This window comes from Pristis pectinata, chromosome 26 (genome assembly GCF_009764475.1).
Source record: "Pristis pectinata isolate sPriPec2 chromosome 26, sPriPec2.1.pri, whole genome shotgun sequence".
NCBI classification, from domain to species: Eukaryota; Metazoa; Chordata; class Chondrichthyes; order Rhinopristiformes; family Pristidae; genus Pristis; species Pristis pectinata.
In genome coordinates, this window is record NC_067430.1 from 2,338,600 (window position 1) to 2,363,397 (window position 24,798).

General features: G+C 43.1%; 1 protein-coding gene across 2 annotated transcripts in view; it reads right to left on the bottom strand.

The window, feature by feature from the left end:
* Positions 1-24,798, bottom strand: part of tmem269 (transmembrane protein 269) — a 106,409-nt gene that overhangs the window by 65,490 nt on the left and 16,121 nt on the right. Inside the window, exon 2 of one of the 2 annotated variants that reach the window (XM_052039370.1) lies at positions 11,058-11,108. The gene's annotated coding sequence lies outside the window, so the exon portion shown is untranslated. The remainder of the gene's footprint in view (positions 1-11,057; positions 11,109-24,798) is intronic. The other variant, XM_052039371.1, reaches the window with a different exon arrangement.

Consider the following 24,798-nt stretch of genomic DNA (forward strand, 5'->3'; position numbering starts at 1 on the left):
ATCTAGATAGCTTTTAATGTGCCATTCTGGCAGATCACTCCAAATACGCATCGCCCTGTGTGTGAAGAAGCTGCCCTGATGTCTCTTTTAAACCTCTCGCTTCCGATCTTAAACCTATGCCCTCTTGTTTTAGCCCTGGGAAAAAGACTGCGTGCTTTCACCCTGTCTATACCCCTTATGGTCTTAAAAATCTCTATCAAGTCACCCCTCAATCTCCTATGTTCCAGGGAATAAAGCCCTACTCTGCACAACCTCTCCTTGTCACTCAGGCCCCCAAATCCAGGCAACATCCTGGTAAATATTTTTCGCACTCTTTCTAGTTTAATAGCATCTTTCCTATAATAGGATGACCAAACTGTACACAATACTCCAAGTACAGCCTCACCAACATGTTATAGAACTGCAACATAACTTCCCAACTCCTATACTCAGTGCCATGACTGATGAAGGCCAGCATGGCAAATGCCTTCTTCACCACCATGAAGAAGTGATGCTGCTTTCAGTGAACTATGCATTTGAACTCCTAGGTCCCTCTGTTCCATAACATTCTCCATTGTCCTACCATTCACTGTACAAGTCCTACCCTGCTTTGATCTCCCAAAATGTAATGCCTCACATTTATCTGGATTGAAAGCCATTTGCCAATCCTTAGCCCACATACCTAGCTGATCAAGATCCCCCCGTAATTTTTCATAACTATCTACATGATCTACACCACCACTTATTTTAGCATCATCTGCAAACTTACTAACCATGCCTTGTACATTCACATCCAAATTGTTTATATAAATTACAAACATCAAAGGTCCCAGCACCATCTTCTGTGGGACACCACTAGACACAGGCCTCCAGTCTAAGACTCCATCAGCCTTTGCTTCCTACCACCAAACCAATTATAAATCCAATCCGCTATCTCCCCCTGGATCCCATGCGATCTAACCTTCCAGACTAGCCTGCCATGAGGGACCTTGTCAAAGGCCTTACTAAAGTCCATAGAGACAACATCCACTGCCCTACCCTCTTGGTTACCTCCTCAAGGAACTCCAAGAGATTTGTCAGACATGACTTCCTATGCACAAAGCTATGCTGGTTGTCCTGAATCAGACCCTCTCTCTCCAAATGTTGGTAGATTCTGTCCCTCAGAATCCCCTCCAGCAATTTACCCACCACCGATGTTAGACTCGCCGGCCTGAAGTTCTCTGGCTTGTTTTTGCTGTCCTTTTTAAACAATAATATATTAGCCACTCTCCAGTCCTCTGGAACCTCTCGGGTGGCCAGAGATGACGCAAAAATCTCTGCAAGGGCCTCCATAATTTCTTTTCTAGCTTCCCACAAGGTCCAAGAATGTACCAGATCGTGCCCTGGGGATTTATCCACCTTAATGCACTTTAAGGCCTCCAGTACCTCCTTCCTGCTAATTTGTATGTGGTCCAAGACAAACCACTTATTTCTCCCATTTTCTTAGCTTCCATCATGTTCTCCACAGTATGAACTGAAGAGAAATATTAATTAAAAATCTCTCCCATTTCCTTAGATTACACACACAGATGGCCATGCTGATCTTTAAGCAGACCTATACCTATGGAATCTCTTGAGATTTTGTCTCATCTTGCCTGCCAGATCCTTCTTATATCCTCTTTTTGCCTTCTTAACTTCTCTCTTAAGTGCATTCCTACACTTCTTGTGGTTATCAAGAGATACCCTAGTTCCCAATTGCTACGCGCAGTTGCCTCCCTCTTCTTCTTAACCAGAGTCTCAATATTTCTTGAAAACCAGGGTTCCCGAAACCTGCCAGCCTAGCCCTTCACTTTCACAGGAACATGCAGGCCCTAAACTCTTGACATTACACTTTTGAAGGCCTCCCACTTGGCAGAAGCACCTTTCCATGCAAACAATCTCAGCCAATCAATCTCTGCAAGATTCCATCGAATGGCTCCAAATTCGTTCTGCCCCATTTCAGGACCTTAACCTGTGAACTGGTCTTATCCTTCTCCACTGGTTACCTCCCCTCTATCTTTCAGTCCAGATGAAGGGTCTCAACCCAAAACATCAACTGTCCATTTCCCTCCATACATATTGCCTGACTTGCTGAGTTCCTCCAGTGTTTTGTCTGTTGCTGCAGTAGATTGGTGGTGTTGTTGATAGTGAGGAGGTTAGTTCTTGATTATAGAATGATATTAAATAGTTGGAAAAATGAGCAGAGAAATGGCAGATGGAACTTAATCCTGAAAGATGCTAAGTTAGTGCATTGGGGGGGGGGGGGGGGGGTTGGGGATGAACAAGCTAGGATATACAAAATGAAGGATAGGAATCCAGGAAATACTGAGGAACAAAGGGATATGTCCAAGGATCCTTGAAGGTAGCAGCACAGGGAAATGAGGTGGTTAAGGTGGCATGATTTGCCTTCATTAGCCACAGTACAGAACATTAAAGTAGGGAGGTTAAAGTACAACTGTATAAAACATTAATTTGGCCACAGCTCAAGTAGTGTGTGCAGTTTGGGTCACTACATGTAGGAAAGATGTGACTGAACTGAAAAGGGAACAAAGGAGATTGTCAGGATACACCACTTCAACTATGATGAGAAAATGGATAGGCTGGGTTTGCTTTCTTTGGAGTGGGGAAGGCTGCGGGGTGAACTGATTGAGATGTACAAAATTATGATGGACAATAGATTGTAAGAATCTCTTTTTCTTGGCAGGAGAGTCTATGATCAGAGGACATCGGTTTAAGGTAAGGGGTAGGAGATTTATAGGGGTTTTGAGGAAGAATTTTATCACGTCAAGGGTGGTTGAAATCTGGAATGCACCACTTGAGGGAAGTGGTGGAGGCTGATGACTTTGACAATATTTGAGAAGAATTCATACATGTACTTGAAACACCATGGCAAGTGCTGGAAAACCGCATTAGTACAGTCTGGCATTTAACAGCTGGCATGGATACAGTGACAGAGGGGACTATTCCCTGTGCTTTATGATTCTATGAAATAAGCTGAAACTGTGGCAGAGAGGACTGATATGGCAAAGATGGAAGTAGATGGTCTTTACTGTTGCAGATATTATCGGGTCCAGAAGCTCAACAAAGGGTAAATTGGACCTCAAAATAGCCAACTGTATGTATCAAACCTGAAACAGTGGTCAAATAAGGGTAGTGGTTCCCAACCTTTTTGGATGAAAGCCCCATTTGCTTACACGGTAAAATCTAGCCCTTCTCAACTCCCATTAATACCGGATAATGTCATGGGCTGCTCCTGTTATGAAATTGAGGTTCTTGCCAAAGATCCTCAGGGACTATTAGCAACACTTCTGCTAAATAATCTGTCAGTATTAAGGGGAGCAAGTGTTGGATGTCATGGAACACATAAGGGTTGACAAATCCCCAGGGCTGGATGAGATCTATCCCAGGTTGCTATGGGAAGCAAGAGAGGAGAATCCTGGGGCTCTGAAAGAGATTTCCGCACCTTAATTATCCATAGCTGAGGTGCCAGAAGACTGGAGGATAGCGAAGGCGGTTTCATTATTTAAGGAGGGCAGCAAGGATTAACTCAGTAACTACAAGCTGTTGAGCTTTATTTTCTTTATTCATTCAAGGAATGTGGGATTCACAGACTAAGCCAGCATTTAATTACCTATCCCTAATTGCTCTTGAGATGACGGTGGCAAGCTGCCTCTTCAACCACTGCAGTCCATGAGGTGTGGGTATAACTACAATACTGTTATGGAGGGAGTTCCAGGATTTTGACCCAGTGACAGAATGGCAATGTATTTACAAGTCAGGATGCTGTGTGGCTGGGAAGGCAACTTCCAGGTGGTGATACTTCCATGCTTTTGCTGCCCTTCTCCTCCTAGCTGGTAGACATAGTAGGCTTGGAAGATGCCAAGAAGTCTTGAGTTGCTGCAGTGCATCCTGCAGATGATACAAACTGCAGCTACTGTGCATCAGTGGTAGAATGAGTGAATGGTTGTGGATGGGGTGCCCCTATCAAGTAGGCTATGTCCTGAATGGTGCCATGCTTCTTGAGAGTTGTTGAAGCTGTACACAGTTGAAAGTGGAGAGTATTCCATCACACTCCTGACTTGAGCCTTGTAGATGGTGGAGAGACTTTGGGGAGTTGGGAGGCGAGTTACACACCACAGGTTTCCTGTATACTGTGTATGTGGCTACTCCAGTTCAGTTTACGGTCAAGGGTAACCCCTAGGATATTGATAGTGGGGTATTTGTAATGGTAATGCCATTTAATGTCAGGGGGTGATAGCTGGACTTTCTCTTGTTGGATAATGTCATTGCCTAGCATTTGTGTAGCATGAATGTTACTTGCGATCCGTCAGCCCAGGCCTGGATAATGGCCAGGTCTTGCTGCATTTGGTTGTGGATTGCTTCAGTATCTGAGGAGTCACTGACAATGCTGAACATTGTGCAATCATCAGTGAACATCATTACTTCTGACCTTATGACTGAAGGCAGGTTATTGATGAAGCATTTGAAGGGCTGAGGATACTACCCTGGGAAACTCCTGCAGAAATGGCCTGTGGCTTAGATGATTGACCTTCAACCACCACAACCATCTTCCTTTGTGCTATGCAGCATTCCAACCAACAGAGGGATTTTCCTCCTGATTCCTATTGTCTCCAGTTTAGTCAGGACTCCCTGAAGCAATACTCAATCAAATGCTGCCTTAAGGTCAAGTGCAGTAACCCTCACTTTGCCTCTGGAGTTCAGATCTTCTGTCCATATTTGGACCAATGCTGTAATGAACTCAGGAGCTGAATGACTTTGGTGGAACCCAAACTGAGCATTTGAAAGTAGCATGCTGCTGAGCAAGTGCCGCTCGATAGCACTATCGATTATCCCTTCCATCATTTTGCTGCTGATTCAGAGTAGACTAATGGGGTGATTGGCCAGGTGGGATTTGTCCTGCTTCTTGTGGCCAGGACATATACCTAGGCAATTTTCCCACATTGTCAGGTAGACGCCAGTTGTACTGGAACAGCTTGGCCAAGTTCTGTAGCACAAGTCTTTTGTACTATTGCTGGAATGTTGCCCAGGTCAATAGTCATAATGTCAGAAATAGGGAAATTATTGGAGAAAATCTTAAGAGACAGGATTTCTGTACATTTGGAAAGGCAGGGGTTGATCTGGAACAGTCAGTATGGCTTTGTGCAGGGGAAATTCCTGTTTCACTAATTTGATTGAGTTTTTGAGGAGGCAACTAAGATGAAGGCAGGATGGTAGACGCCATCTAAGTGGTATTTGACATGGTTGACTGGTCCAGAAAGTTAAGCACATAGGATCCAAGGCAAGCTGGCTAATTGGATCCAATATGGCGGCATGGTAGCATAGTGGTTAGCGCAACACTATTACAGCGCCAGCGATCGGGGTTCGATTCCCGTCGCTGACTGTAAGGAGTTTGTACGTTCTCCCGTGTCTGTGTGGGTTTCCTCCGGGTGCTCCGGTTTCCTCCCACATTCTAAAGACGTATGGGTAGGTTAATTTGGGTTTAAAATGGGCGGCGCGGACTTGTTAGGCTGGAAGGGCCTGTTACCACGCTGTAAATAAAATTTTTAAAAAAATTCCCCCGTTCCCACCTATCAGAAGATGCCTGAAGTCCTGCAGCAGCCAGCAAATAAGGGTACGAATATACAAGGAATGTTAGGGAACGGTAGGACTTAGAGTTCAAGTGCCATGTTCCTGGAAGTAGCAACACAGGTAAATAGGGTGATGAAGGCAGCACATAGCATGCTTACCTTCATAGGTGAGGGCACAGAATCAAATTGGGACGTTATGTTGCTGATTTACAAAACACTGGTTAGACCACACTTCGAGTATCGTGCGCAGTTTGGGTTGCTGCACTCTAGGAAGGATGGAAGCTGTAGAGAGTGCAGAGGAGATTTACCAGGATGTTGCCTGAATTGGAGAACTTCAGTTATGGAGAGAAATCAGATAGGCTGGGTTTGTTTTCCCTCCTTTCCCAGCAGTGAAAGAAGCTGAGGGGCAACTTGATATACTGCAGGTCTATAAAATTATGAAAGGCATAGATACTGTAGATTGTCAGAATCTTTTTCCCAATGGTAGAGGTATCAAAAACAAGAGGGCATAAGGTTAAGGCAAGAGGAAGGAGTTTTAAGGGGTATTTTTGGGGGGGGGGGTGGTGAAGTTTTTTTAATACAGAAAAAAATGATTGAAATCTGGAACTCACTGCCAGAGGTGGTAGTGGTGGAATCAAATACAATCTGTAGGTTTAAGAAACATTGGAACAGACCACTGAATGGCAAGGCACAGAAGGAAACAGACAAAATGCCAGAAAATGGAATTAATGTAGATGGGCAAAAAGTTTGGCATGGACACGTTGGGCCAAAGGGCCTGTTCTTTAACTAATTAGATCAGCTAGTGTGCCAAGTATATTTTTAGTCTTTTGGTAAACTTTGACTAAATTACCTCAACATTAATAAAGCCTCAAAGAACCCCAGTAATTTTTGGCAGTCCATTGTCACCAACCCCTTTCTCTTCATGAGATTGTTCACACCACATTGGAAACCACCCAGGGAGAATGGATAGGTGTCTTCCCATTGTTTAACTGAAGGAAACTGTGCACAGCAGAACCAACTCAACAGAAGTAGTGGCAGTCAGGAAGGGATGATCCTAACCACAATGGTGTGTCTGGACTCCAAGGAGGCTCATGACATTGTGTTAAACACTGCAACGAAGCAGCCTGTTGATTACGAACTACCTCTGTCTCTCAACTGATGAATCCATCCTCCATGCTGAACATTACTTGTAAGGTGCAGTGAAGTAGCAAGGCCACAGAACATTCTCTGGGTGGGAAACTTCAAAGTCAGTGTGGCTTGGGTTTATGAATAATTGATGGGGCAAGGAGGACAAGAGCAATACAAGGGGAAAAGCCTCCTTGATTACATCCTTCATCATTCCACCAACCACAAATGCACTTGTCCTTGACAACATTGATATGGGTGCCTAATTTATGATCCCAGTTGAGCCTAAGTTTAATCTTCACACTGACGGGATCTTGAACGGAGCAGTAGCATCATCATTCTTAGTTGCTACCAGGTTCATAAGGAGCCACTTTCCAGTACTTGCAATTACGAAACACTGAAATTCCAACTAATTGTGTAGCTGCAACGTATATAAGAAGAATAATCACACAGGAAAAGGAAAATGTATTTTCAACTGAAAATGGCACATGACCTCAACTGTGAGAATACCCAGCAGCAAATGCTTTTGTCTTTCCAGTTATTTCAGTTTGTCTGTTTTTATAATGGAGAGGAAACTTTCACAAGTCACTTTCAATCCATTGGAAAATAATGCACAACTTTTCAATGTTGGAGTGTAATGAATGTCACCACCTTCTCCTTATGCACATTAGTCAAGGGATGCATCTCTGCTGTAGCCCAAACATGGAGGACAAGGCCTTAGTGGAACATGACTTCAGCTACAAGTACATTCTCCAGCATGACCATAAGCCCAAAGTGCTCTCTCAGGTGAACAAAAAAGTTCTTGTGAAATTACTTCAAAAAGAAAACAGCAGGGAAATTATCCCATGTTCTCGTCAATAATTATCAATAAAAAGAAAGCAGATCACTGGCATTATCACTTTGAGTATCTGGGAGTTTATTGTGCACAAATTGGCTATTCTGCTTCAGAAAGGCGTCACTGGGAGAGAGAAATGTGCAAAGCAAATTAGTGTTTTTCATTTGACATTTATATTGAAGGCTATAAATAGCAAAGGTTGTTTCTACTCATTGATGAATTGTACCTCTATCAGAAAAACCTACCCAGAAGCAATATGGGGATCAGTATGCATCTACACAAAAAAGATTCTCCAGTTTGTTGCTATGGAATTCAAAACAATGACACAAGTTCTTTTAGGGCGAATCCTTAAATCAATTTGTCGGAAATTCATAGCATTAATTTTTTGTTTTACGTCCTTTGCATTGGCTGCAAGATGCAAGTGAAAGAAATGCAGTTGTTTTAAGTACATTCTTGAAGGTACATTTTATGGTACACATTTATGATTCTGTGCTCTCCCAGAAGGTAATATGGATGAATATTTGACCCTACTGTTCATTCACACTTCCTCTTATTGCAGATCCCCGAACAAGATTATAAAGTGAAGCCTTTGGTTATGATAGGAATTAAGCAAAATAAAACCTGAATCATGGAGCCTCTGGAACAAGACTGCAGATGCTAGAACCTGGAGCAACACAAAAAGCACTGGGACAACTCAGCGGGTCAGACGGTATCTATACAGGGAAATGGACAGTTGACATTTCAGGTCTAGACCGAATCATTTCCATCATAATCCCTTCTGCTAAAACAAAATGTTTACCCTAACATAATCCTTTTCCCACCAAAACCTGCTCAAAAGACAAATACTAAGAAACGCCTCTGGAACATTACTGATTCCATTATAGTAAGAGTGCTGTCAGCAATAATGTAGATTACTAACACTGCATTTATTCTATATAGCATTATATTTTAGTGCCTCTCATTTGCCAGCAATCACTATTGTATACTAATGCTACTACCATTCACCGTTGAAAGCAAACTTACCACCAGAAACAGGAAAAAAAAATACCATCTAACGATTAAAACTGTTTCTCTAATAATTGTTAACTTACAATACATTTTGCAATAGTCAAACTAAGACTATACTTCTGAATGAAATTTACTGAATTTTTGTTAATACTGACATTGGCTTGTGGAAACTATATTATACAACTTATACCGTGTACCCAAGACACACAAAGCACATACTTGAAAATGGGACATATTTTAAAACACAGTTAGCATTCAGAAATCAAAATTCATTTATTGAGCCCTGAATCCAGAATCTATCATCTTGAATCTGAATCTCAATCTTACATCAGATTCCTAATCATCCAATTATCTTTTCACTTCTGCTTGTTTGGAAACCAGACATAGTAGGGAAAAAAATATTAGTGTAGATCATCAGCCTACCCCCATGCCGTTACAGCAGTGTTTTTTTGTTTAATTCATAAGTGACATTTCACATCCAACATTGCAGCAAGGCCTTAAGGAAAGATTAAGATTTTAGAAATTCGCCCCCAGTATCCTTTCATCCTACCAAGAACTCAAACAGTAGTCAATCGCATCAGTACGCCTCAAGTTTTTATGAGCAGTTCTATGTTAACGTATGTCGGTGCCGCCAACGTACCCGCACTGCTCTTGCTTTCTCTGGAAATGCAAAACGATGTTTTACAACAGACATTCCCTGTTGTAGCTATGAATATACATTTTCAGGTCCTTCCACTAATAGAATACAGTACAAGTCCCTATCTTAAGTAGAACCTCAACCCCAAAGATGCCAGATGTTAATACCCTTTTTCGTTTATAATATGCCTGGTGTTTTTCCCAAGTATACTCAGTTCCTCTGTAACTTCCAGAGTTGAAGTTTCTCAGTTGTATTATATACATTCTGGCTACCTCAGAACTGAGCAACTCAAATAATAAAAAGTCTCTTTTTCAGATTTGGTGCAAAACAGAAATATCTTCAGAGTTCCAGTGCAGGTAGCTCTATTTAACAACTGAGCAACAGGACAAAGACACACACCTTGATTTGTAATGCCATTACGATTATCAATGTATTTATTAAGTAATTCAGAAACAATAAAAATAACACAAGATCTGATAAACAATGCAAGTTCTGATGCTAGAAATCTGAAACAAAAACAGAAAATTCTATAAACACTTAAAGTATAAAAGTGTTCTGCTGCCTGCAAAACATCACCTCTCTCTGGTACCATTTTCCTAACATTTAGCAGTCAGGCAGCATCTGTGGATTTGATACAGAGTTGACATTTCAGGTCACAGACCCTTCATCAGAACTCAATTTCTCTGCCTGATCTAACAAACATTTCCAGCATTTTCTGTTGTTATAGTACAGAATCTGCGAGCTATTTGTTCCTGAAGTCAGACATGAAACTCTAAACAAAATACAAGGCAACTCAGGGAAAAAAAAATGTTTTGTTTTCAAAAAGCTAACTGTTCAGACAGGAAACATTTCCCGTTACTTTTGTCCATGAATCCAGACAAATTTTCTCCCTTGCCACCCTCAAAAATCATTAATTTACATCAGCTTCATTTGAGAATCCCTCAAGCTTACATACGACCATCTCAATCAAAAGTAAAATCTGTGAGGAATGCTGGAATGGGGATGGTAATTCAAAGTATCTGTATGCCTGCAAGCTCTTGAAAATAGTTCTTTGAAACTGTATTACTGTCAGCAAGAGACCTGCACTTGGGACCTGGTTGGGCTCTGATGTCTGGACCAATGATCAACTGGGACTCAGCACCTGGAAATGACTGGCACCCAGAAATGGCACTGCCCTTTGAGATTATCAGGATAAACTGGGAGATACCATCATTGGTCACTCCCTTTAAGGAGTTATGGCAGCCCTGGGGATTCTTGCCCTGTCCCCCCAGATAAACAACTTTACTTTTAGGTTTTTACTCATCACAAATGATTCATGCTTTCAGCACCAAACATAAATTTTTAATAGTGGTCTCTGACTTTGGCTCCAATATTTTATTCAGAAGGAACTATTTAAGGGCAAAATCTTAACTATGGCACTCTTTGATCAAACCAATCATGTCTAGGTTCAGATTTTGACCATTATCCTGATCTTGTACTTGCATCCTTCTGGAAGCTATGTATAACATGTTGATAATTTCACCTTGTAATGAACGAAAAAGATAATCATTTTGTGTATCATTACACTCAATGAACTGCCGTATTTTTGTTTCAGTAGCTCCTTCATTGCGTACATGCAGCAAATGAGGTTTTATAGTATGTACTAAAACCAGGAAACAAGAGTTACTCTTCAAAACACTGAACAATTTTCTCCAAAACAAAATCATTGGGGGTAGGGTGGGGAAAAGAGTGTAAAGACTTCAGTTGGTGGGAACGAGAATAGCTGAAATGAAAATTATGATGAAAAATTAGGTTTTAAGAAAATAAAGGAGGTGGTTCAAGAAGGGTCACCACTGACAGACTTAAGTGACTGGTAAGATGTACTTACTGGAAGGAGGGTTCAGTATAAACATCTTGACTTAACTTGGGAAATTTTCTGCTGAAAGACAATAAAACAAATGATGATATTAGGAATCAACATATCACTTTACATTCAATTAACCAAGATATACCTCCACTACAATATTCAGGACAGTTAATTTTGCCCGTGGCTGTGAAAATGACAGTGGCCTTCAATTCCTCAGTGTTTTGAAAATGATACTGACATCATCACCAAAACGTCATAACATTATAAAAGGAAGCCAGAGCATCTCTGTGCAGTGGAAGGTTACTTCGTCCCTTCCTTGGGAAGGAAGTAGTCAGGCTGAGCAGCAAAGGAGGAGCAGCAGTGACAGTTTAAAAAAGTGGGGTCAAGGTAAGAGATCTATCTTTTCTCCCCCTACTGGCACATTACAAAAGGGAGGCAATGTCTACTGGAAGTGGCCATTTGGAGAGGCACTGAGTGGTCAAAGTTTGCTGCTGTTGAGATCAAAGTACAAGCTTTGGTGAATGTCGAACTTCAGTGAAGGTGGTGAGCAGCATTAAGGTCTTTCCTCTTCTTTTAGTCCAATAGTTTCTAGAGGGATAGCAACGGCAGTTAGTGGTATATGGAATGCTCCTCCTGTGAGATGTGGAAGATCAGGGGAAAAGTCGTGCCCCTGGTGACTATGTCTGCAGGAAGTGTGTCTAGCAGCATCTCCCCTCAGACTGCATGGATTAGTTGGAGTGGCAGGTGGACTCACTGAGGAGCATACAGGCGGCAGAAAGTGTTATAGATAGGAGCTTCAAGGATGTGGTCACACAAAAGTTTCAGCCATCAGATGGGTGACTGCCAGGAAGGGCAGGCAGGTTGTGCAGCAGTCCCCTATGGCTATTGCCCTCTCTAACAGTATACAGCTTGGATATTGGTGGGGAATGGCCTCTCAGGAGAAAGCAATAGCTTCAGCTAGATCAGTGGCACAACTGGCTCTGTTGTACAGCAGGGAGGATTGAAGTGTATGCAGGCAGTAGTGATAGGGACTCTTATAGTGAGGGGTGCACATAGGTGTTCCTGTCTCTGTGAGCAAGAGTCCAGGATGGTGTGTTGAAAGATTGAGAAGGTACAGGTTAAGTCAAGTGAATCCAAAAAGAACAGCAGGTTCACGTTAATGAATGCGCAGAACTGACAGTCTGAAGTGTTTTATTTTAATGCAAGTAGTACAACAGGCATGACAGATGAGCTCAGAGCCTGGATTAGTACATGGAAATATGATGTTGTAGCCTTTATAGAAACTTGGTAGATCAAGGGGCAGGACAGGCAGCTCAACATTCTAGGGTTTAGATGTTTCAGACATGATAGAAAGGTATGCAAGAGGTGGGGGAGTTGCACATCTGACATATGGCAGGCTTTTAGAGGCCAGTGGGTTAGAGGTCAGGACCAGCATGCTCCTGTGAGGATGAAAGGCAAGGATAGCAAGGTTTGGGAACCTTGGATGACAAAAGATATTGCACATTTCTTTTTTGATTAAATTTACAAGTAAGGTTTAGGAAGCTGAAATCAGACAAAGCCCTTAAAAATAAAGAAAGCAGGAAAGAACTTAAGCAAGTAGGAACTTAAACACGGAATTAGGAAGGCTAAAAGGGGTCATGAAGCATCCTGGGCAAGTAGGATCAAGGAGATTTCCATGCACATTAGGAGCAAGAGGGTAGCTAGGGAAAGGGTAGGTCCACTCAAGGTCAATGGGGGAAATTTGTGTGTGGAGCAAGAGGGAGGGGGGGGTCCTTAATGAGTACTTTGCATCAGTATTCACCAACAAGGACATGGATGGTGGTGAGATCAGGGAGGAGTATGTTGAAATTCTAGGGCACTTCAATATTAGGAAGGAGGAGTGTTGGGCCTCTTGAAAAACATTAAGGTGGATAAATCCCCAAGGCCTGACAGGATCTATCCCAGGATACTGAGGGAGGCAAGGGAGGAGATTGCTGGGGCCTCGACAGAGATTTTTGTATCCTCTTTAGCCACAGGACAGGTCCCAGAACACTGAAGAATAATCAATATTGTTCCTTTGTTTAACTCGGGCAAGGATAATTCAGGAAATTATAGGCCAGTGAACTTCTCAGTTCTAAGGAAATTATTGAAGACCCTCAAGGACAGGATTTACTCACATTTGGAAAAGCATGGACTTTTTCTTTGAGGTGCTGACAAAGATGATGAGCATGGAGCAGTGGATGTTGTTTATATGGACTTCAACAAAGCATTTGACAAGGTCCCTCATGTAGGTGGTCCAGAATATTAAGTTACATGGGATCCATGGTGAGTTCGTAAGTTGGATCCAAAATTGACTTGGTCAGAGAAGGCAGAGGCTAGTGGTGGAAGAGTGTTTTCCTTACTGTAGGTCTGTGATTAGTGGTGTTCTGCAAGATTTAGTGCTGGTATCTCTGTGTGTGTAATATAAATAAATGATTTGGATGAAAATGTAGGTTGCCTGATTGGAATGTTTGTAGATGACACAAAAATTGGTGGAGCTGATAGAGAGGAAGTTTGTCGAAGGACACATCAGGATATAGACCAGTTGGAAATTACGTGGAGAAATGGCAGATGGAGTTTAATCCAGACAAGTGTGAGTGATGTATTTTGATAAGTCAAATGCAAAAGGAAAGTATACATTAAATGACAGGACTCTTATGAGTATTGGTATTGGTTTATTATTGTCACTTGTACCGAGGTACAGTGAAAAACTTGTCTTGCATACTGATCATACAGGTCAATTCATTACACAGTGTACTGAGGTAGTACAGGGTAAAAACAATAACAGAATACAGAGTAAAGTGTCACAGCTACAGGGAAGTGCAGTGCAGGTAGACAATAAGGTGCAAGGTCATAAGGTGATTGCGAGGTCCATCTCGACGTATATCTCAATAGTCTTATCACAGTGGGATAGAAGCTGTCCTTGAGCCTGGTGGTATGTGCCGTCAGGCTCCTGTATTTTCTGCCTGATGGGAGACGGGAGAAGAGAAAATGACCCAGGTGGGTGGGGTCTTTGATTATGCTGGCTGCTTCACCAAGGCAGCTGATGTACAAAGGGATCCTGGGGTCCAAATTCATAGCTCTGTGAAAGTGGTAACACGTGGATAGACCATAAGACATAGGAGCAGAATTAGGCCATTTGGCCCATCGAGTCTGCTCTGCCATTCGACCACAACTGATTTATTTTTCCCTCTCAGTCCCATTCTCCTGCTTTCTCCCCATTACCTTTGACATCCTTACTAATCAAGAACCTATGAACCTCTGCTTTAAATATACCCAATGACTTGGCCTCCACAGCCGTCTGTGGCAATGAATTCCACAAATTCACCACCCTCTGGCTAAAGAAATTCTCATCTCTGTTCTAAAAGTACGTCCTATTCTGAGGCTGTGCCCTCCGCTCCTAGACTTTCCCACTACTGGAAACATCCTCTTCATGTCCACTCTATCCAGGCCTTTCAACATTCAGGTTTCAATAAGATCATCCCTCATCCTTCTAAACTCCAGCGGGTACAGGCCCAGAGCCATCCAATGCTCCTCATACTTTAACCCTTTTATTACTGGGATCATTCTTGTAAACCTCCTCTGGACTCTCTCCAATGTTAGCACATCCTTCCTCAGATATGGGGCCCAAAACTGCTCACAATACTCCAAATGTGGTCTGACCTTATAAAGCCTCAGCATTAGAACAAAGAACAGTACAGCACAGGAACAGGCCCTTTGGCCTACGTTGTGCCAAACCATTTACATTAGTAATAAAATACCCAATTAAACTAATCCCTTCTGCCTACAATGTCCATATCCTACCATTTCCCTCACATTCATGTGCCTAAGAGCTTCTTGGACACCCTTATCGTATTTGCCTCCACCACCACCCCAGGCAGTACACTCCAGGCACCCACCATTCTGTGTAAAAAAAAAACTCACCCCGCACATCTCCTTTGAACTTTGCCCCTCTCGCCTTAAATACATGCTCTCTGCTATTAGACATTTCAACCCTGGAGAAAAGATACTGGCAGTCTACTCTACCTATGCCTCTCATAACCTTATAAACCTTTTTCAGATCTCCCCTCGTCCTTTGCTGCTCCAGAGAAAACAACTCAAGTTTGTTGAACCCATCTTCATAGTACATGCCCTCTAATCCAGGCAGCATCTTGGTAAACCTCTCCTGCACCCTCTCCAAAGCCTCGACATCCTTTCTATAATGGGGGTGACCAGAACTGAATGCAATACTCCAGATGTGGCCTAACCAGATTCTTATAAAGCTGCAGCATAACTTCCTGACTCTTGAACTCAATGCCTTGACTAATGAAGACAAGCATGCCATATGCCTTCTTTACCACTATCAACCTGTGTAGCCACTTTCAGGGAACTAAGTTGGACCCCAAGATCCCTCTGTATATCACTGTTAAGGGTCCTGCCATTAATAGTGTACTGTCTCTTTACATTTGATCTCCCAAGGTGCAACACCTCACATTTGGCTGGGCTGAACTCCATCTGCCATTTCTCCGCCCATATCTGCAACTGATCTATGTCCCGCTGTGTCCTCTGCCAGTCTTCATCACCACCAATCTTTGTTTTATCTGCAAATTTACTAACCCACCCACGTACAATCTCATCCAGGTCATTTATATGCATCACAAACAGCAGAGGTCCCAGTATGGATCCCTGAGGAACACCACTAGTCACAGACCTCCAGGCAGAATACATCCCATCAACCACTACCCTCTGTCTTCTACGGGCAAGCCAGTTCTGAATCCAAACTGCCAATTCACCTTGGATCCCATGCACCTTAATCTTCAGGATGAGTCTCCCATGAGGTGCCTTGTTGAACGTCTTACTAAAATCCATGTCGACAACATCCACAGCCCTATCTTCGTCAATCACTCTCGTTACCTCATCAAAAAAACTCAATCAAGTTAGTAAGGTACAACTTGCTCTGCACAAAGCCGTGCTGACTGCCCCTAATTAGGCTATGGTTCTCCAAATGCTCACAAATCCTATCCCTAAGTATCCTCTCCAGTAACTTCCTTACCACTGACATGAGACTCTCCGGTCTATAGTTACCAGGATTATCCCCATTTCCCTTCTTGAATAATGGAACAACATTAGCTACTCACCAGTCCTCCAGGACCTCGCCTGTGGCAAGAGGACAAGATGATATTGGTCAAGGCCCCAGTAATCTCATCTCTTGCCTCTCTCAATAACTTGGGATATATCCCATCAAGCCCTGGGGACTTATCCACCTTAATGCTCTTGAAGAGACCCGACAGTACCTCCTCCTTTCTTTCAAAATGCTCTAGCATATAAGCATGCTCCACAAAGATCTCCCTATCCTCCAGTCCTTCTCCTGGGTAAATACTGATGCATAGTACTCAGTAAGGACCTCACCCACCTCCTCCACTTCTAAGCACGTTCCCTCCTTTATCCTTGAGTGGTCCTATCCTCTTGCTCTTGATGTATGCATCAAGAGCGAGAGGATAGGACCTTGGGATTCTCTTTAATCCTACTTGCCAAGGACTTTTCATGGCCCCTCCTGGCCTTCCTAATTCCTTTGAGTTCCTTTCTGGCTTCTTTATAATCCTCAAGTGCTCTGTTTGACCCGAGCTTCCTAAGCTTTACATACTCTTCCTTTTTCTTCTTGACTAAATTCACCAATTCTCTCACCAAAGGTTCTCTTACACTGCCATTCTTGTCCTTCCTTCTTACTGGAACATCCTGTACTCTGCACAGTTGGTCTTTAAACACCCTCCACATGACAGATGTGGACTTGCCAATAAACAGCTGTTCCCAATTAATTCTCCCTAGTTCCTGCCTAATGCTCCTGTAATTTGCCCTGCTCCAATTTAGTACTCTCCTGCAAGGTCCATACTTATCTTTATCTATAGCTATCTTAAAACTTAAGGAGTTATGGTCACTGTTCCCTGTTCGCCCACTGGCCAGGCTTGTTACCCAGCACCACGTCCAGTAAGGCTCCTCCTCTCATTGGACTATCTATATATTGATTTAAGAAACCCTCCTTGATGCACCTAACAAATTCTGCCCTATCTAAACCTCTTACACTAAGAAGGTCCCAGTTTATATTAGGGAAGTTGAAGTCCCCCATGACAACAACCCTATTAGTTTTACACCTTTCCCTAATCTGCCTGCATATCTGTTCCTCAATGTCCCAGTGGCTACTGGGGGGTCTGTAGTGTAATCCCATCAGAATGATTGCACCTTTCTTACTTTTGAGTTCTACCCATACAGACTCAGTGGATGAGCCCTCCATTATGTCCCCTCTGAGTGCAGCTGTGATATTGTTCCTGATTAGTGCAACTCCACCCCACCCCACCCCCTTCCTTTACCTCCCTATCTTTTCTAAAACATCAAAATACTGGAACATTAAGCACCTCTCTCAACCAAGTCATAGTTCCATGTACTGATCCATGTTCTAAATTCATCATCCTTACCCATAATACTCCCAGCATTCAAACACACACTTCAAACTGTCCGTCCCATCGTGTCTATTACTTTGCTCTTGCCTGTTTTTACTGGCCCTGATATCTACCTTCACCTCAATCCCTCCACTTTCTGACCTGGTGCTCTGGTTCCCATCCCCCTGCCAGACTGGTTTAAACCCTCCCGAGTAGCACCAGCAAACCTCCTGGCTGGGATATTGGTTCCCCTCCAGTTGAAGTGCAACCCATCCTTATTGTACAGATCACCCTTGCCCCAGAAGAGATTCCAATGATCCAAGAACTTGAAACCTTGTCCCCTGCACCAGTACCTCAGCCACTCATTCATCTGTTCTATCATCCTATTCCTGCCCTGATGAGCACATGGCACCAGAGGTAATCCAGAGATTACTACCTTGGAGGTCCTGCTCTTCAGCCTTTTTCCTAACTTCCTATACTTACTGCGCAGGACCTCTTCCCCTTTTCTACCCATGTCATTGGTGCCAACGTGCCCCACAACCTCTGGCTGCTCACCTTCCCTCTTGAGAATATTCTGCAGCTGCTCTGAGACACCCTTGATCCTAGCACCTGGGAGGCAACACATCATCCTGGTGTCTCTTTCACGGCCATAGAGTTTCCTGTCTGTCCCGCTAACTATCGAGACTCCTATCACTATTGTTCTGCCTGACTTTACCCTTCCCTGCTGAGCCACAGAGCCAATTACAGTACCACTGACCTGGCTGCTGCTGCGCCTTGATAGGTCATCCACCCAGCAGTATCCAAAGGGGTATACTTGTTGCTGAGGGGTATGGCCACAGGGAAACCCTGCACTGACTGCTTACTCCCCTTATTTCTCCTGGTGGTCACCCATCTATCTGAAGCCTGTACCCTGGGTGTGACCACCTCAGACAAAGTCTCATCTATGAGGTTTTCAGCTTCCCGGATAGTCCTGAGTACATCCAACTCTAGCTCCAGTTCCTTGACCTGGTCAGTCAGGAGCTGCAGCTGGGTGTACTTCCTGCAGATGTAGTCGTCAGGGAGACTGTGAGGTTCCCTGATATGTTACATCAGAAGAATTCCACTGTCCTAACTGCAATCCTGCCTACACTGAATCAAGGACCAAGGATTTACAGACAACAAAATAAAGATCTTACCTGTTCTTACCTGTGCCTTCCTACTGAAACCTTTCTTTTTAAAGAGCTGCTCGCACTCCCCACACCTAGGTCACTTACTCAGCCTCTTCTCGCTGAAGCCTCTTGAGCCAAAGCCTCAGTCCCCTACTCTAACACTGAACCACTCCAACAATGGCTGCTCCGCTCAACCCTAGCATCTTTTTATTGGCTGCTGCCAATTAGCTAATTAGCCAATTATAAGTAACAATATGCAAGTGTGCCTTTGTAAGGGTCCTGCTCACTAAAAAAGAAAACCAAGCACAGAGACTCACCGCTTTTGAAAACTCCCACCTCTGATTCTAAGTCCCAGCTCCCGCTCACTGAAAATGAACACCAAGCACAGGGACTCACCTCTTTTGAAATCTATTCTAGTCCCAGGGTGGCAAAGAATGCACGTGGCATGCTTGCCTTATCAGTTGGGGCATTGAGTTTAAAAGTTGGCAAGTTCCTAATTCTTTAAGTTCTTTCCTGCTTTTTTTATATTTCTCAAGGGCTTTGTCTGATTTCAGTTTCCTAAACCTTACTTACATATTTCTTTTTAAATAAATTTGCAATATCTTTTGTCATCCACGGTTCCTAAAAGAGGGCAGCTCTGTAAAACTTTGGTTAGGCCACATTTGGAGTATTATGTGCAGCTCTGGCCACCATGCTATAGGAAGGATGTGGAGGCTTTGGAGAGGATGCCGAAGGTTCACCAGGATGTTTCTTTGATTGGAGTATATTAGCTACAAGTACAGGTTGAACAAACTTAGATTGTTTTCTCTGCAATGCTGGAGACTGAGTGGCGACCTGATAGAAGCATATAAAATGATTAGGGGCACAGATAGGGTAGAGAGTCAGAGTCCTCTTTCCCAGGGTGGAAATGTCAAATATTAGATTGCATAGGTTTAAGGTGAGAAGGGGAAAGTTTAAAGGAGAAGTACAAGACAATTTTTATTTTGTTTTTACATAGAGAGTGGTGGGAGGTGTAGAAGCAGATACTATAGCAACTTTTAAGATGCATTTAGACAGACACATGAACAAGAAGGGAATAGAAGGATACAGACTACGTGCAGGCAGATGGGATGAGTTAGATTGGCATTATGGTGGGTTGAAGGGCCTGTTGCTGTGGTGTACTATTCTATATTGAACAGTATATTGAGGACTTGCAGCAGGCTGAAAAGCTTGAGCATATAGGTATCAAGAAAGAGGAGGTGCTGGAACTTTTGGAAAGCATCAAGTTGGATAAGTCACCAGGACCGGAAGAGATGTACCCCAGGCTGCTGTGGGAGGTGAGGGAGGAGATTGTGGAGCCTCTGATGATGATCTTTGCATCGTCAAAGGAGACGGCAGAGGTTCCAGAGGATTGGAGGGTTGCGGATGTTGTTCTCTTATTCAAGAAAGGGAGTAGAGATAGCCCAGGACATTATAGACCAGTGAGTCTTAATTCAGTAAGCTAATGGAGAAGATCCTGAGAGGCAGAATTTATGAACATTTGGAGAGGCATAATATGATTAGGAATAGTCAGCATGGCTTTGTCAAGGGCAGGTCCTACCTTACAAGCCTGATTGAATTTTTTGAGGACGTGACTAAACACATTGATGAAGGGAGAGCAGCAGATGTAGTGTATATGGATTTCAGAAAGGCATTTGATAAGGTACCCCATGCAAGGCTTAGTGAGAAAGTAAGGAGGCATGGGATCCAAGGGGACATTGCATTGTGGATCCAGAACTGGCTGGCCCACAGAAGGCCAAGAGTGGTTGTTGAAGAGTCATATTCTGCCTGGAGGTCGGTGACCAGTGGTGTATCTCAGGGATCTGTACTGGGACCCTTACTCTTTGTGATTTTTATAAACGACCTGGATGAGGAAGTGGAGGGATGGGTTAGTAAGTTTGTGGATGACACGAAGGTTGGGGGTGTCGTAGATAGTATGGAGGGCTGTCAGAGGTAACAGCAGGACGTAGATAGGATGCAAAGCTGGGCTGAGAAGTGGCAGATGGAATTCAACCCAGATAAGTGTGAAGTGGTTCATTTTGGTAGGTCAAATACGATGGCAGAGTATAGTATTAATGGTAAGACTCTTGGCAGTGTGGAGGATCAGAGGGATCTTGGGGTCCGAGTCCATAGGACACTCAAACCAGCTGCACAGGTTGATTCTGTGGTTAAGAAGGCATATGGTGTATTGTCCTTCATCAATCGTGGAATAGAATTTAGGAGCCGGGAGGTATTGTTGCAGCTATATAGGACCCTGGCCAGACCCCACTTGGAGTACTGTGCTCAGTTCTGGTCACCTCATTACAGGAAGGATGTGGAAGCCATAGAAAGGGTGCAGAGGAGATTTACAAAGATGCTGCTGGGATTGCAGAGCATGCCTTATGAAAGCAGGTTGAGGGAACTCGGCCTTTTCTCCTTAGAGTGATGGAGGATGAGGGGGGACCTGATAGAGGTATATAAGATGATGAGAGGTATTGATCGGGTAGATAGTCAGAGGTTTTTCCCCAGGGCTGAAATGGTGGCCACAAGAGGACATAGGTTTAAGGTGCTGGGGAGTAAGTACTGTATAGAGGAGATGTCAGGGGTAAGTTTTTTTTACTCAGAGAGTAGTGAGTGCGTGGAATGGGCTGCCGGAAACAGTGGTGGAGGCAGATACAATAGGGTCATTTAAGAGACTGTTGGATAGGTACATGGAGCTGAGAAAGATAAAGAGCTATGGGTAAGCCTAGTAATTTCTAAGGTAGGGACATGTTCAGCACAGTGTGGGCTGAAGGGCCTGAATTGTGCTGTAGGTTTTCTATGCTCTATGTTCAACACTGTAGTCTTTCAGATGGTGCAATATAGAACTGACTACATTCAAGCAACCTTGAAGAATTCACCTCAAAATATAAAACTGCTTCACTCTCTCAATGCTCAGGTCATCTACAGTAGATCCTATTAGTCAACCCCAGACTCTCAATACACACAATTTCATTGTCTTTTGTCTACCAGGCATCTCGGTAGGTCTTTTCTTGATAGGCAGTTCAATACATTTCAACAGCTTGCTGCATCCTCCAAGACTTGCCAATCATACAGGCTGAGCCAATGCCATCAGCTCCACAAGAAGAGCACAAGGTGAAAATGGGAGACTTCTTTGGCCATGCTATCAGGAAGAAATTGATTGATTTACAGTTTCGGTGAAGGGAAGCTTGAGGAAAATTGCTGCTACTCAAACAATGGCTGCAACACTGGAATAAAGCTTGGCTTTGGGAGATTAAGTGCCAGGTAACATTTGTTCCTCACAAATAATCATTCCCAAAAATTAAAAATCCAGCCACCTCCCCGTCAAATTCAATACCCTTACAATGACCAAATACCTGATTATCAACATCAAGGAAATAAGCAGAGACCTGAAACTTAACTTAATCAACCATATAATTACTATGGTTGCAAGAATATGTCAGTGTCAGTAGCAAAGGATACGCTCCAAAACCTTTTCACTATGTCACACCACGATCATTTCTTGCCTCTAGCACCAATGAATTTCTTATGAAGTGTGCATCATCTACAAGATGAATGGATGCAACCCTCCTAATCCACAGGCAAAGAAATGACATAGGTACAAAAAGGCGAACAGTTAACTAGAATCGGATACTGCAATTTATTTATTTTTGTTGTACACATAACAATAGCAACCAAATCACCTGCATTTATATAGTATGTTTAACATAAAACAGTCCAACGATGCTTACAATGGCATGAGGAAAAAAAACAGGTGAATTCATGGGCCTGCAGTGCTGGGAAATGGAGGATTCTTAAGTAGGGAAAACAAAAACCTGGTCAGAATAGTTGATTTTAAGGAAGATTATGAGGAAAGAAATGAAAGTGGAATAGCGATGGGACATGAAGCTGAACTCTTCAGAAAGAGACTTTCATGGTTGGTTGCATACCTTCAATGTTACGAAGGTTAGAATGGGGAACTTGAAGGGGATGCAGGCAAAAAGGCAAATGTAGAGGTTATAGTAACAAAATTCTTAAATAGGCATTAGTGGAGCAGGATCCACATAGGTCAATTAGGAGGATAGCATCATGCTCCTGGACTTGCGAATTTTGGGCATCAGGTGGTGAATCACCACAGGAAACCCAGCATCTGGACTGCTCCTATAGCCACAGAATTTAGGCAGCTTGAGCTTCTGGTGAATCATGAGACCAGGATGTTGATGGTGGGGAACTCTGCCATGGTAATGCCATTGAATATCAAGGGTAGGTAGTTAGACTCTCTCTTGTTGGACGTGGTCATTGTTTAGCATTTTGTGGCACAAATGTTACTCATCACTTACCAACACATGACTGTTATCTAAGTCTTGCTGCAGGTAAGAATGGGCCATTTCATTTGCCAAATACATCACTTCCATTGGTTCTCCCCTTTATCTAATCAACTAGTCACATCCTCAAAGAACTCCAAAATAGTCAAGTGTGATTTTCCCTTCATAAATCAATGTTGACTCTGCTCAATCTTATTATTCTTTTCCAAGTATTCTGACGTTACTTTCTTTATTGCTGATCACTGCATTTTCCCTACTACTGATGTTAGGCCAAAAGGTTGACAGTTTCCTTTTCTGTCATTCCTTTCTTGAATGGTGGAGCATGTTTGCTACCCTCCAACCTATAGTAAAAACAAAAATGCTGGAAACACTCAGCAGATCAGGCAGCATCTGTGGAAAGGGTAAAAGGGTTAACACTTCAGTTCAAAGGGCCTTCATCAGAACTGGGAAAGAGGGTAAAACCAATCAGCATTAAGTTGCAGCACAGGTGGGGGAAGGGATGGATAGGTCAAAGGGAATACCCCAGATCGGGCAAAGCCAGGATTGCTGTGGGGATAAGTAGAGATCCTCCAGTCAAACAGGTTTATGGGGATAGTTATAAGTGATGACACAAACAAATAAATGCAACATGTTGCAAAATACAGGGCTTTTGGACCTCCCCAGATCAGGTTGTGCTAATGGAAAGAGAAAAATGGAGCCAATATACATGCAGATGGAGGATTTACATATGAATTGGCCAGTTCTTAAGACAGAAAAAGCAAGATACTTGAAGTTGTTGAATTCAATATCTGGTCTGGGCTGCTGCAACGTACTCATGTGGAAGAAAAAGTGCTGTTCCTCAAGCTTGCATTGGGTCCCATTATAACAGTACAGGAGGCCACAGGAGGATAGGACAGAATGGGAGTAGGATTGAGAGTTGAAGTGTGAGGCAATAGGAAGCTCAGGATTCACATTTTTCGGCAATGTGGTCTCTTAATTTGCATTTGATTTCTCCCATGTAGAGGAGATCACATTGTGAATATCAAATGTAGTATACTAGATTAAGATAACTGGAAATGAATTGTTGCTTCATCTGGAAAGACTGTTTAGGCTCCTGGGAAGTGGGAACTGAAGAGATGAAAGGACAGGTGTTGCATCTCCTGCTGTTGGGTGGGAAAGTGCCTTAAGACAGGAAGTGTTTGATGTGAATGAAAGAGTGCACCAGGGAGTCATGATGGGAGTGGTACCTTTGAAATGCTGGAAGGGGGAAGGGAAATGTGTCTGCTGGTGAAGTCTTGTTAGAACGGGCAGAAAGTACAAAGGATGATCTGCTGAATATGGATTCAGGTACACTGGCAGGCAAGGACCAATGGAATGCTATCCTTGCTCTGTCCAGGAGGAGGGGATTAGAGCAGAGGTGTAGGAAATAGATGAGGTACCATCAAGGGCTCTGTCCACTATGACAGAGGAGAAGCCAAGGTTCATGAAGAGAAAAGACATTTCAAAAGGCATCTGTATGGGAAGTCTAATCATTAGAGCAAAGATGATGGAAATGGAGGAAATGGGAAAATAGAATGTAATTCTTACAGGAGACAGGTGGGAGGAAGTGTACTGTAGAAGTCTGTAGGCTTTTAAATGGATGTTTCTGGCTTGCCTATCACTTGAGGCAGAACTATCCAGAATGTGAAGAGTCAGAAATGTGAAAGTGGAAATAAGATGGAAGATGCCAGCAAAAGTAATGGAGTTTGAGTTCAATATGAGTGCATGAAGCAGCATGGGGATGAAGCAGAGGCCTCGCTTATGGACTGATTGCTTGGGATCAGAGATGGAAGATCAGAAGGGTGGTGAAAACACTGTAAGATGGTGGAACCAGGGGGAGAGA